Source organism: Hippocampus bargibanti, linkage group LG01 (genome assembly GCF_051943395.1).
Source record: "Hippocampus bargibanti isolate YZ-2025 linkage group LG01, ASM5194339v1, whole genome shotgun sequence".
In the NCBI taxonomy this organism is placed as follows: domain Eukaryota; kingdom Metazoa; phylum Chordata; class Actinopteri; order Syngnathiformes; family Syngnathidae; genus Hippocampus; species Hippocampus bargibanti.
In genome coordinates, this window is record NC_142734.1 from 35035196 (window position 1) to 35048161 (window position 12966).

The window sequence follows — 12966 nt, forward strand, 5'->3', positions numbered from 1 at the left end:
TGCGCATTAAATCGTGACGAGAGGCCACTTTCATATTTGGGAAGCGTGACTGGAGGCTCACGAATGCCGCGAGTGAAGGTGGGGGCATAATAAAACTTATAGATACATATTTGGACAAGAGGCAGGTCCGTAAAAGACAACAAGCAAACAAAATCAAGTAATGTATAAAAGTACACATCGGACTGAAGTGATCATTGAGTGGAAGAGGCATAAGTTGACGAGTCGACGACAGGCTACTGTGTTGAACGCGACAATGAAGTGGTTGATCCTGGCTTTCTGCGTCATCGCACTGGTCGCAGTTGGTGAGTATTTTCCTTTCAGACAGCCTAGTTTATGCTACGGGGTCGAAAGCCTGAAGACAAGTCATTGTTTTCAGAGTAGAAAATTACACTATGATCAGAAAAGTTTTTTGACTGGATTGCAAGAAAATACAAACTGCTATTTTCTGAGAGAGATGTAACAATTTTGCATGTAAGGAGCCGCACGTTGACCGTTGTGTGAGAGATAAGGATTTGCAAAACAAACGGATCGAAAATGATGACACGTTGCGGTGACCCCTCATGGTAATAGCCGAAAGGAAGAAAATATTTTTTAATGTCTCAAAATTCTCCAACTCTATCCCTCAGGTGAAGCTCTGCAATGCCATTACTGTGTTGGATTTCCACCAATGTGCGAGCACCAAACGTGTGCACAGGGCCAAATCTGTCGTAAGTTACAATGTGAGTAGCTGTACATTATTTCATCCTCTTTCGGCAACCTTGTCAACACTGAAAAGCCAGATGTGCCTTTCATTCTTGCCACGAGCGTGGAGTTGGCACACCGGGGGCTTATTCATATGATCAAAGTGTGTCAAATGCCCTCACAATGAGGCTTCGCTGAATTGCAAAAACAAAACTATGTTGACATGGACACTTTTTGTCACTTTCTCTGACTTGTAGTCGGCTACGGACAGTATTGCGCTTGGCCATGAACGTGTGAGCAGAATACACCCCGACCCATCGACTCGAAGTGCTCCTGATTGGACAACTGCGACAATCCTTTCAACAAATGGTTTTTTGAAAATCATCAAAAGATTGGAGGATGTTGGTGGTGAAACCTGTCTTCGTAGTACTTCAGTATGAAATAATTTAAAAATGTTATTAAAAAATGGGGGACTTTCTTTCTTGCATTATGTGTGATTGAAACTTTTTTATGTTCATAGTCGCGTCTTATATTCGCCTGTCATGCATAATCTGTTGGGCCATTGGTTTAAGCGTCTTCTAAGCATCCAAAACACGCAACAAAAGCTTCTTGGAATGATTTTTGTCAGGTAACGAATGCAGTGGTACCAATCGTTTGACAGTCACCCTGTCTTTGAACAACGAGAAGAAGAAAGGACAAAAATAGTCAAGACTTTCATAGCACAGCAAGCAAAACACATGGCAGAGGAGTCACTGCTTAACATACCGTCCAGAGTCATGGTTTCATGAAATTAAATGCACACGTGTAACAGTATCGCCCCACTCAAAATACAAGCACGAACAAATCTCAGAAAAAGCAAAATCAAGAATTGCCCGAAAAAGCAGAAGATTCATTTACAAATGAATTCCTGTTCAATGTGGCGAAATTATTTCTATTCAATACTGACTCTTGTGAGGATAAGCAGATTGGAAATCAAAAAACTGCTGGACATATTGGATTTCTATGAAGTATGTTTGATTTAAAATACTTTTTAATACACACTAACACCAAATTTCATGTTTGTACATGTACACACCTCCTGACACAAATCACCTGCTCAGTCAATTGTATTTTCTGTCATACCGCTATCTGGCTGGCTGGCTAGCTATAAGCAATCTATTGGCTTGCTTAGCTTTCCAGCTATTTGTCTTACTATTCTATCTGAGTGACTTGCGGGTTGAGTGAAAGGCTGGTGCGTGTGGCTGCCGCTGCTCACCCACAGAAAAACTTATCCTGTGACTGTAAAGTGACCTTGAGAGTTTTGAAAGGCGCTTAAAAATGAAATGTATTATAATTATTATAATTATATCAGTAAGCTCGATAGGAGCCATAAAATGATCCTGATCATTTGAATCAGGTGTGTTTAAAAGCAGGAAGATATGGAAAACACGCAGGTTCAGACTTTAACATCTGCGCATTAAATCGTGACGAGAGGCCACTTTCATATTTGGGAAGCGTGACTGCAGGCTCACGAATGCCGCGAGTGAAGGTGGGGGCATAATAAAACTTATAGATACATATTTGGACAAGACGCAGGTCCGTAAAAGACAACAAGCAAACAAAATCGAGTAATGTATAAAAGTACACATCGGACTGAAGTGATCATTGAGTGGAAGAAGCATAAGTTGACGAGTCGACGACAGGCTACTGTGTTGAACGCGACAATGAAGTGGTTGATCCTGGCTTTCTGCGTCATCGCACTGGTCGCAGTTGGTGAGTATTTTCCTTTCAGACAGCCTAGTTTATGCTACGGGGTCGAAAGCCTGAAGACAAGTCATTGTTTTCAGAGTAGAAAATTACACTATGATCAGAAAAGTTTTTTGACTGGATTGCAAGAAAATACAAACTGCTATTTTCTGAGAGAGATGTAACAATTTTGCATGTAAGGAGCCGCACGTTGACCGTTGTGTGAGAGATAAGGATTTGCAAAACAAACGGATCGAAAATGATGACACGTTGCGGTGACCCCTCATGGTAATAGCCGAAAGGAAGAAAATATTTTTTAATGTCTCAAAATTCTCCAACTCTATCCCTCAGGTGAAGCTCTGCAATGCCATTACTGTGTTGGATTTCCACCAATGTGCGAGCACCAAACGTGTGCACAGGGCCAAATCTGTCGTAAGTTACAATGTGAGTAGCTGTACATTATTTCATCCTATTTCGGCAACCTTGTCAACACTGAAAAGCCAGATGTGCCTTTCATTCTTGCCACGAGCGTGGAGTTGGCACACCGGGGGCTTATTCATATGATCAAAGTGTGTCAAATGCCCTCACAATGAGGCTTCGCTGAATTGCAAAAACAAAACTATGTTGACATGGACACTTTTTGTCACTTTCTCTGACTTGTAGTCGGCTACGGACAGTATTGCGCTTGGCCATGAACGTGTGAGCAGAATACACCCCGACCCATCGACTCGAAGTGCTCCTGATTGGACAACTGCGACAATCCTTTCAACAAATGGTTTTTTGAAAATCATCAAAATATTGGAGGATGTTGGTGGTGAAACCTGTCTTCGTAGTACTTCAGTATGAAATAATTTAAAAATGTTATTAAAAAATGGGGGACTTTCTTTCTTGCATTATGTGTGATTGAAACTTTTTTATGTTCATAGTCGCGTCTTATATTCGCCTGTCATGCATAATCTGTTGGGCCATTGGTTTAAGCGTCTTCTAAGCATCCAAAACACGCAACAAAAGCTTCTTGGAATGATTTTTGTCAGGTAACGAATGCAGTGGTACCAATCGTTTGACAGTCACTGTGTCTTTGAACAACGAGAAGAAGAAAGGACAAAAATAGTCACGACTTTCATAGCACAGCAAGCAAAACACATGGCAGAGGAGTCATTGCTCAACATACCGTCCAGAGTCATGTTTTCATGAAATTAAATACACGTGTAACAGTCACACCCCACTCAAACTCAAAATACAAGCACGAACAAATCGAAGAAAAAAGCAAAATCAAGAATTGCCCAAAAAAATGTCAATTTTGGCGTTGCCCTTTTTTCTATACGGATTGAATGAATGACCCAATGACTGCAATATGTCGAATGGCAAAAAAAATACAATGTCAGAGCACAACAGTGGCCTCTCCCACACACATTTGCACACGCACACACAAGCGGACACACAAGCGGGCACGCACACACACACACACACACACGCACACACACGCACACACACACACACACACACACACACACACACACACACACACACACACACACACACACACACACACACACACACACACACACACACAAAATAAATCCCCTTGTCCTTTCCGGACATGTCTTTTTGTACTTCTCATTCACCCAAAGTTGAAGATGGTACCACAGCCATTGGACACCCAACTCCACCAAGAACGCACAACCATGAACCTTTGAAGTGTAAATGTCAATAATAATGATCATAATTATCTGAGTGGATGGAAAAGTACATGTTTGCGAAAAGGGCGGAGTATCGCCACATGAGTTTGAATCGTAAAAGTTTAAAGTCTTCAACGAAGCCCAATATATTGATTCATTTTCCGAATCGTTGCCAGCCAATCACGGGGCATGCTCAAAGCAACATTTTGGGGGAAAATATATCTCCATGTTCGACAAAAAAAACATGTTGGAATCACTGGGGACCACAAATTGGTGATCAGCGAATTACTGAATTCAATGTTCAAACTGTGCATGACATGACAATATTTGAACACCAGTTATGTCATTTATTACACCTCAGTTGAATTTTTAATTTGAAAAGATTCATTTAAAAATTAATTTCTGTTCAACGTGGCGAAATGATTTCTATTCAAGACCGACTCTTGTGAGGATAAGCAGATTGCAAATCAAAAAAGAGCCGGCCATCTTGGATTTCTATAAAGCCTGTTTGATTTAAAATAATAAGTAATTTTATATACACACACCAAATTTCATGTTTGTACATGTACACACCTCCTGATCGAAATGATCTTCTCAGTCAATTGTCTTTTCTGTCATACCGTACAATAGCTATCTGGCTGGCTGGCTAGCTATGTAGTTGGCTAGCTATTAGCTATCTATTGGCTTGCTAGCTAGCTTTCTAGCTATTAGTCTTAATATTCTATCCGAGTTAATTGCGGGTTGAGTGAAAGGCTGGCGCGTGTGGCTGCCACTGCTCACCCACAGAAAAACTTATCCTGTGACTGTTAAGTGACCATGAGAGTTTTGAAAGGCGCTTAAAAATGAAATGTATTACTATTATTAAAGATTATTAAGATTATGATGATGCTAATGATGATGCTGATGCTGATTATTATTATTGTATCAGTAAGCTCGATAGGAGCTAGGAAATTATCCTGATCATTTGAAACAAATGTATTGAAAGCAGGAAGACATGGAAAACACGCAGGTTCGGACATTGACATCTCTGCATTAAATCATGACGAAGGCTCACGTTTATATTTGAGGAAATGTGACTGGAGGCTCACGAATGCCTCGAGTGAAGGTGGGGGCATAATAAATCTTATAGATACATATTTGGACAAGTGGCAGGTCCGTAAAAGACAGCAAGCAAACAAAATTAAGTAGTAATGTAAAAAAAAGAACACATTGGCCTGAAGTGATCATGTGTTGCAGTACCATTCGCAGCATGCCAAGTCTACTGTTCTATCCGAGTTACATGCGAGTTGAGTGAAAGGCTGGCGCGTGTGGCTGCCGCTGCTCACCCACAGAAAAACTTATCCTGTGACTGTAAAGTGACCTTGAGAGTTTTGAAAGGTGCTTAAAAATGAAATGTATTATTATTATTGTCTCAGTATGCTCGATGGGAGCCATGAAATGATCCTGATCATTTGAATCAGGTGTGTTTAAAAGCAGGAAGATATGGAAAACACGCAGGTTCAGACTTTAACATCTGCGCATTAAATCGTGACGAGAGGCCACTTTCATATTTGGGAAGCGTGACTGCAGGCTCACGAATGCCGCGAGTGAAGGTGGGGGCATAATAAAACTTATAGATACATATTTGGACAAGACGCAGGTCCGTAAAAGACAACAAGCAAACAAAATCGAGTAATGTATAAAAGTACACATCGGACTGAAGTGATCATTGAGTGGAAGAAGCATAAGTTGACGAGTCGACGACAGGCTACTGTGTTGAACGCGACAATGAAGTGGTTGATCCTGGCTTTCTGCGTCATCGCACTGGTCGCAGTTGGTGAGTATTTTCCTTTCAGACAGCCTAGTTTATGCTACGGGGTCGAAAGCCTGAAGACAAGTCATTGTTTTCAGAGTAGAAAATTACACTATGATCAGAAAAGTTTTTTGACTGGATTGCAAGAAAATACAAACTGCTATTTTCTGAGAGAGATGTAACAATTTTGCATGTAAGGAGCCGCACGTTGACCGTTGTGTGAGAGATAAGGATTTGCAAAACAAACGGATCGAAAATGATGACACGTTGCGGTGACCCCTCATGGTAATAGCCGAAAGGAAGAAAATATTTTTTAATGTCTCAAAATTCTCCAACTCTATCCCTCAGGTGAAGCTCTGCAATGCCATTACTGTGTTGGATTTCCACCAATGTGCGAGCACCAAACGTGTGCACAGGGCCAAATCTGTCGTAAGTTACAATGTGAGTAGCTGTACATTATTTCATCCTCTTTCGGCAACCTTGTCAACACTGAAAAGCCAGATGTGCCTTTCATTCTTGCCACGAGCGTGGAGTTGGCACACCGGGGGCTTATTCATATGATCAAAGTGTGTCAAATGCCCTCACAATGAGGCTTCGCTGAATTGCAAAAACAAAACTATGTTGACATGGACACTTTTTGTCACTTTCTCTGACTTGTAGTCGGCTACGGACAGTATTGCGCTTGGCCATGAACGTGTGAGCAGAATACACCCCGACCCATCGACTCGAAGTGCTCCTGATTGGACAACTGCGACAATCCTTTCAACAAATGGTTTTTTGAAAATCATCAAAAGATTGGAGGATGTTGGTGGTGAAACCTGTCTTCGTAGTACTTCAGTATGAAATAATTTAAAAATGTTATTAAAAAATGGGGGACTTTCTTTCTTGCATTATGTGTGATTGAAACTTTTTTATGTTCATAGTCGCGTCTTATATTCGCCTGTCATGCATAATCTGTTGGGCCATTGGTTTAAGCGTCTTCTAAGCATCCAAAACACGCAACAAAAGCTTCTTGGAATGATTTTTGTCAGGTAACGAATGCAGTGGTACCAATCGTTTGACAGTCACTGTGTCTTTGAACAACGAGAAGAAGAAAGGACAAAAATAGTCACGACTTTCATAGCACAGCAAGCAAAACACATGGCAGAGGAGTCACTGCTTAACATACCGTCCAGAGTCATGTTTTCATGAAATTAAATGCACACGTGTAACAGTATCACCCCACTCAAAATACAAGCACGAACAAATCTCAGAAAAAAGCAAAATCAAGAATTGCCCGAAAAAGCAGAAGATTCATTTACAAATGAATTCCTGTTCAATGTGGCGAAATTATTTCTATTCAATACTGACTCTTGTGAGGATAAGCAGATTGGAAATCAAAAAACTGCTGGACATATTGGATTTCTATGAAGTATGTTTGATTTAAAATACTTTTTAATACACACTAACACCAAATTTCATGTTTGTACATGTACACACCTCCTGACACAAATCACCTGCTCAGTCAATTGTATTTTCTGTCATACCGCTATCTGGCTGGCTGGCTAGCTATAAGCAATCTATTGGCTTGCTTAGCTTTCCAGCTATTTGTCTTACTATTCTATCTGAGTGACTTGCGGGTTGAGTGAAAGGCTGGTGCGTGCGGCTGCCGCTGCTCACCCACAGAAAAACTTATCCTGTGACTGTAAAGTGACCTTGAGAGTTTTGAAAGGCGCTTAAAAATGAAATGTATTATAATTATTATAATTATATCAGTAAGCTCGATAGGAGCCATAAAATGATCCTGATCATTTGAATCAGGTGTGTTTAAAAGCAGGAAGATATGGAAAACACGCAGGTTCAGACTTTAACATCTGCGCATTAAATCGTGACGAGAGGCCACTTTCATATTTGGGAAGCGTGACTGCAGGCTCACGAATGCCGCGAGTGAAGGTGGGGGCATAATAAAACTTATAGATACATATTTGGACAAGAGGCAGGTCCGTAAAAGACAACAAGCAAACAAAATCAAGTAATGTATAAAAGTACACATCGGACTGAAGTGATCATTGAGTGGAAGAAGCATAAGTTGACGAGTCGACGACAGGCTACTGTGTTGAACGCGACAATGAAGTGGTTGATCCTGGCTTTCTGCGTCATCGCACTGGTCGCAGTTGGTGAGTAGTTTCCTTTCAGACAGCCGAGTTTATGCTACCGGGTCAAAAGCCTTAAGACAAGTCATTGTTTTCAGAGTAGAAAATTACACTATGATCAGAAAAGTTTTGTCACTGGATTACAAGAAAATACAAACAGCAATTTTTCCGAGAGATATGTCACAATTTTGCATGAAAGGAGTCGCACGTTTCCAGTTGTGTGAGAGATGAGGATTTGCAAAACAAACGGATAGAATTTGATGACACGTTGCGGTGACCCTTCATGGTAATAGCCGAAAGGAAAAAAATATTGTTTTAATGTCTCAAAATCCTCCAACTCTATCCCTCAGGTGAAGCTCTGCAATGCTATACATGTGTTCCAATACCGATAGTACCATGCCATATCCAAACGTGCCAACCAGGCCAAATCTGTCGTAACAACAACTGTGAGTAGCTGTACATTATTTCATCCTCTTTCGGCAACCTTGTCAACAGAGAAAAGCCAGATGTGGGTTTCATTCTTGCCACGAGCGTGGAGTTGGCACACCGGGGGCTTATTCGTCTGATCAAAGTGTGTCAAATGCCCTCACAATAAATGAGGCTTCACTGAATTGCAGAAACAAAAGTATGTTGACATGGACACTTTTTGTCACTTTCTCTGACTTGTAGGGGGCAGGGGACAGTATTGCGCTTGGCCATGAACGTGTGAGCAGAATACACCCCAACCCAAAGACTCGAAGTGCTCCAGATTGGACAACTGCGACAATCCTTTCAAAAAATGGATTGGAGGGTGTTGGTGGTCAAACCTGTATTCACAGTAGTTTAGTTTGAAAGCATTAAAAGATGTTATAAAAAATGGGTGACTTTCTTTCTTGCATTATGTGTGATTGAAACTTTATTTTAATGTTTATAGTAGCGTCTTATATTCACCTGTCATGCATAATCTGTTGGGCCATTGGTTTAAATGACTTCTGAGCAAAGAAAAAAAACAACAAAAGCTTCTTGGAATGATTTTCATCAGGTAACTTACGCAGAGGTACCAATCGTTTGACAGTCACTGTGTCTTTGAACAATGGGAAGAAGAAAGAGAAGAAATAGCCATGACTTTCATACCACAGCAAGCCAAACACAATGGCTGAGGAGTCACTGCTGAACATACCGTCCAGAGTCATGTTTTCATGAAATTAAATACACATGTAACAGTCACACCCCACTCAAACTCAAAATACAAGCACAAATCTAAGAAAAAAGCAAAATCAAGAATTGCCCAAAAATGTAAACTTTGGCATTGCCCTTTTTTCTATCCAAATTGAATGAATGACCCAATGACTGCAATATGTCGAATGGCAAAAAAATACAATGTCAGAGCAAAACAGTGGCCTCTCCCACACACATGTGCAAACGCACGCACGCACGCACGCACGCACACACACACACACACACACACACACACACACACACACACACACACACACACACACACACACACACGCACACACACACACTCACACGCACACACACACACACACACACACACACACACACACACACACACACACACACACACACACACACACACACACACACACACACGCACGCACACGCACACGCACACACACACACGCACACACACACACACACACACACACACACACACACACACACACACACGCACACACACACAAAAAAAAAATAAATCCCCTTGTCCTTTCCGGACTTGTCTTTTTGTACTTCTCATTCACCCAAAGTTGAAGATGGTACCACAGCCATTGGACACCCAACTCCACCAAGAACACACAACCATGAACCTTTGAAGTGCAAATGTCAATAAAAATGATCATAATTATCTGGGTGGATGGAAAAGTACATGTTTGTGAAACGGGCAGAGTATCACAACATGAGTTTGAATCGTAAAAGTTTCAAGTCTTCAATGAAGCCCAATGTATTGATTCATTTTCCGAATCGTTGCCAGCCAATCACGGGGCACGCTCAAAGCAACATTTTGGGGGAAAATATATCCCCATGTTCGACAAAAAAAACATGTTGGAATCACTGGAGACCACAAATTGGTGATCAGCGAATTACTGAATTCAATGTTCAAACTGTACATGACATGACAATGTTTGAACACCAGTTATGTCATTTATTACACCTCAGTTGAATTTTTAATTTGAAAAGATTCATTTAAAAATTAATTTCTGTTCAACGTGGCGAAATGATTTCTATTCAAGACCGACTCTTGTGAGGATAAGCAGATTGCAAATCAAAAAAATGCCGGCCATCTTGGATTTCTATAAAGCCTGTTTGATTTAAAATAATAAGTAATTTTATATACACACACCAAATTTCATGTTTGTACATGTACACACCTCCTGATCCAAATGATCTTCTCAGTCAATTGTCTTTTCTGTCATACCGTACAATAGCTATCTGGCTGGCTGGCTAGCTATTAGCTATCTATTGGCTTGCTAGCTAGCTTTCTAGCTATTAGTCTTAATACTCTATCCGAGTTAATTGCGGGTTGAGTGAAAGGCTGGCTGCCACTGCTCACCCACAGAAAAACTTATCCTGTGACTGTTAAGTGACCATGAGAGTTTTGAAAGGCGCTTAAAAATGAAATGTATTATTATTATTAAAGATTATTAAGCTTATGATGTTGCTAATGATGATGCTGACGCTGATTATTATTATTGTATCAGTAAGCTCGATAGGAGCTAGGAAATTATCCTGATCATTTGAAACAAATGTATTGAAAGCAGGAAGACATGGAAAACACACAGGTTCGGACATTGACATCTCTGCATTAAATCATGACGAAGGCTCACGTTTATATTTGAGGAAATGTGACTGGAGGCTCACGAATGCCTCGAGTGAAGGTGGGGGAATAATAAATCTTATAGATACATATTTGGACAAGGGGCAGGTCCGTAAAAGACAGCAAGCAAACAAAATTAAGTAGTAATGTAAAAAAAAGAACACATTGGCCTGAAGTGATCATGTGTTGCAGTACCATTCGCAGCATGCCAAGTCTACTGTTCTATCCGAGTTACATGCGAGTTGAGTGAAAGGCTGGCGCGTGTGGCTGCCGCTGCTCACCCACAGAAAAACTTATCCTGTGACTGTAAAGTGACCTTCAGAGTTTTGAAAGGCGCTTAAAAATGAAATGTATTATTATTATTGTCTCAGTATGCTCGATAGGAGCCATACAATTATCCTGATAATTTGAATCAGGTGTGTTTAAAAGCAGGAAGATATGGAAAACACGCAGGTTCAGACTTTAACATCTGCGCATTAAATCGTGACGAGAGGCCACTTTCATATTTGGGAAGCGTGACTGGAGGCTCACGAATGCCGCGAGTGAAGGTGGGGGCATAATAAAACTTATAGATACATATTTGGACAAGAGGCAGGTCCGTAAAAGACAACAAGCAAACAAAATCAAGTAATGTATAAAAGTACACATCGGACTGAAGTGATCATTGAGTGGAAGAAGCATAAGTTGACGAGTCGACGACAGGCTACTGTGTTGAACGCGACAATGAAGTGGTTGATCCTGGCTTTCTGCGTCATCGCACTGGTCGCAGTTGGTGAGTATTTTCCTTTCAGACAGCCCAGTTTATGCTACGGGGTCAAAAGCCTTAAGACAAGTCATTCTTTTCAGAGTAGAAAATTACACTATGATCAGAAAAGTTTTTTGACTGGATTGCAAGAGAATACAAACTGCTATTTTCTGAGAGAGATGTAACAATTTTGCATTAAAGGAGCCGCACTTTGACCGTTGTGTGAGAGATAAGGATTTGCAAAACAAACGGATAGAAAATGATGACACGTTGCGGTGACCCCTCATGGTAATAGCCGAAAGGAAGAAAATATTTTTTAAATGTCTCAAAATTCTCCAACTCTATCCCTCAGGTGAAGCTCTGCAATGCCGTTACTGTAATTCATTCCCACCATCATGCGCCGTCGACACATGCGCACCGGGCCAAATCTGTCGTAACTTCCACTGTGAGTAGCTGTACATTATTTCATCCTCTTTCGGCAACCTTGTCAACAAAGAAAAGCCAAATGTGGGTTTCATTCTTGCCACGAGCGTGGAGTTGGCACACCGGAGGCTTATTCATATGATCAAATTGTGTCAATTGCCCTCAAAATAAATGAGGCTTCATTAAATTTCAGAAACAAAAGTATGTTGACATGGACACTTTTTGTCACTTTCTCTGACTTGTAGACGGCACCGGACAGACTTGCGCTTGGCCATGAACGTGTGAGCAGAATACACCCCAACCCACCTACTCGAAGTGCTCCAGATTGGACAACTGCGACGATCCTTTCAAAAAATGGATTGGAGGGTGTTGGTGGTTAAACCTGTATTCACAGTAGTTTAGTTTGAAAGCATTAAAAAACGTTATAAAAATGGGGGACTTTCTTTCTTGCATTATGTGTGATTGAAACGTTATGTTTATGTTTATAGTAGTGTCTTATATTCTATATCCATTGGTTTAAGTGTCTTCCGAGCATCCAAAACACGCAACAAAAGCTTCTTGGAATGATTTTCATCAGGTAACTCATGCAGAGGTACCAATCGTTTGACAGTCACTGTGTCTTTGAACAATGAGAAGAAGAAAGGAAAAAAATAGCCATGACTCTCATGCCACAGCAAGAAAAACACATGGCAGAGGAGTCATTGCTCAACATACTGTCCAGAGTCATGTTTTCATGAAATTAAATGCACATGTAACAGTCACACCCCACTCAAACTCAAAATACAAGCACGAACAAATCTAAGAAAAAACCAAAATCAAGAATTGCCCAAAAATGTAAACTTTGGCGTTGGCCTTTTTTTTCTATACGAATTGAATGAATGACCCAATGACTGCAAGATGTCGAATGGCAAAATAAATACAATGTCAGAGCACAACAGTGGCCTCTCCCACACACATTTGCACACGCACGCGCG

General features: G+C 40.8%; 1 protein-coding gene and 4 long non-coding RNA genes across 7 annotated transcripts in view; 4 read left to right on the plus strand and 1 right to left on the minus strand.

The window, feature by feature from the left end:
* Positions 1–12966, minus strand: part of agrn (agrin) — a 247953-nt gene that overhangs the window by 161899 nt on the left and 73088 nt on the right. The gene's annotated exons all lie outside the window — the stretch shown is intronic.
* Positions 184–3299, plus strand: LOC148904047 (uncharacterized). Its single transcript, XR_016116206.1, has 5 exons — positions 184–302; positions 627–719; positions 939–2433; positions 2758–2850; positions 3070–3299. It is a non-coding gene; the product is annotated as an uncharacterized LOC148904047 (long non-coding RNA).
* On the plus strand, positions 5696–6767 carry LOC148904048 (uncharacterized). Its single transcript, XR_016116220.1, has 3 exons — positions 5696–5901; positions 6226–6318; positions 6538–6767. It is a non-coding gene; the product is annotated as an uncharacterized LOC148904048 (long non-coding RNA).
* Positions 7617–8859, plus strand: LOC148904049 (uncharacterized). The gene is made up of 3 exons (XR_016116227.1): positions 7617–8033; positions 8360–8455; positions 8679–8859. It is a non-coding gene; the product is annotated as an uncharacterized LOC148904049 (long non-coding RNA).
* Positions 10788–12925, plus strand: LOC148904050 (uncharacterized). Its single transcript, XR_016117103.1, has 3 exons — positions 10788–11596; positions 11922–12014; positions 12238–12925. It is a non-coding gene; the product is annotated as an uncharacterized LOC148904050 (long non-coding RNA).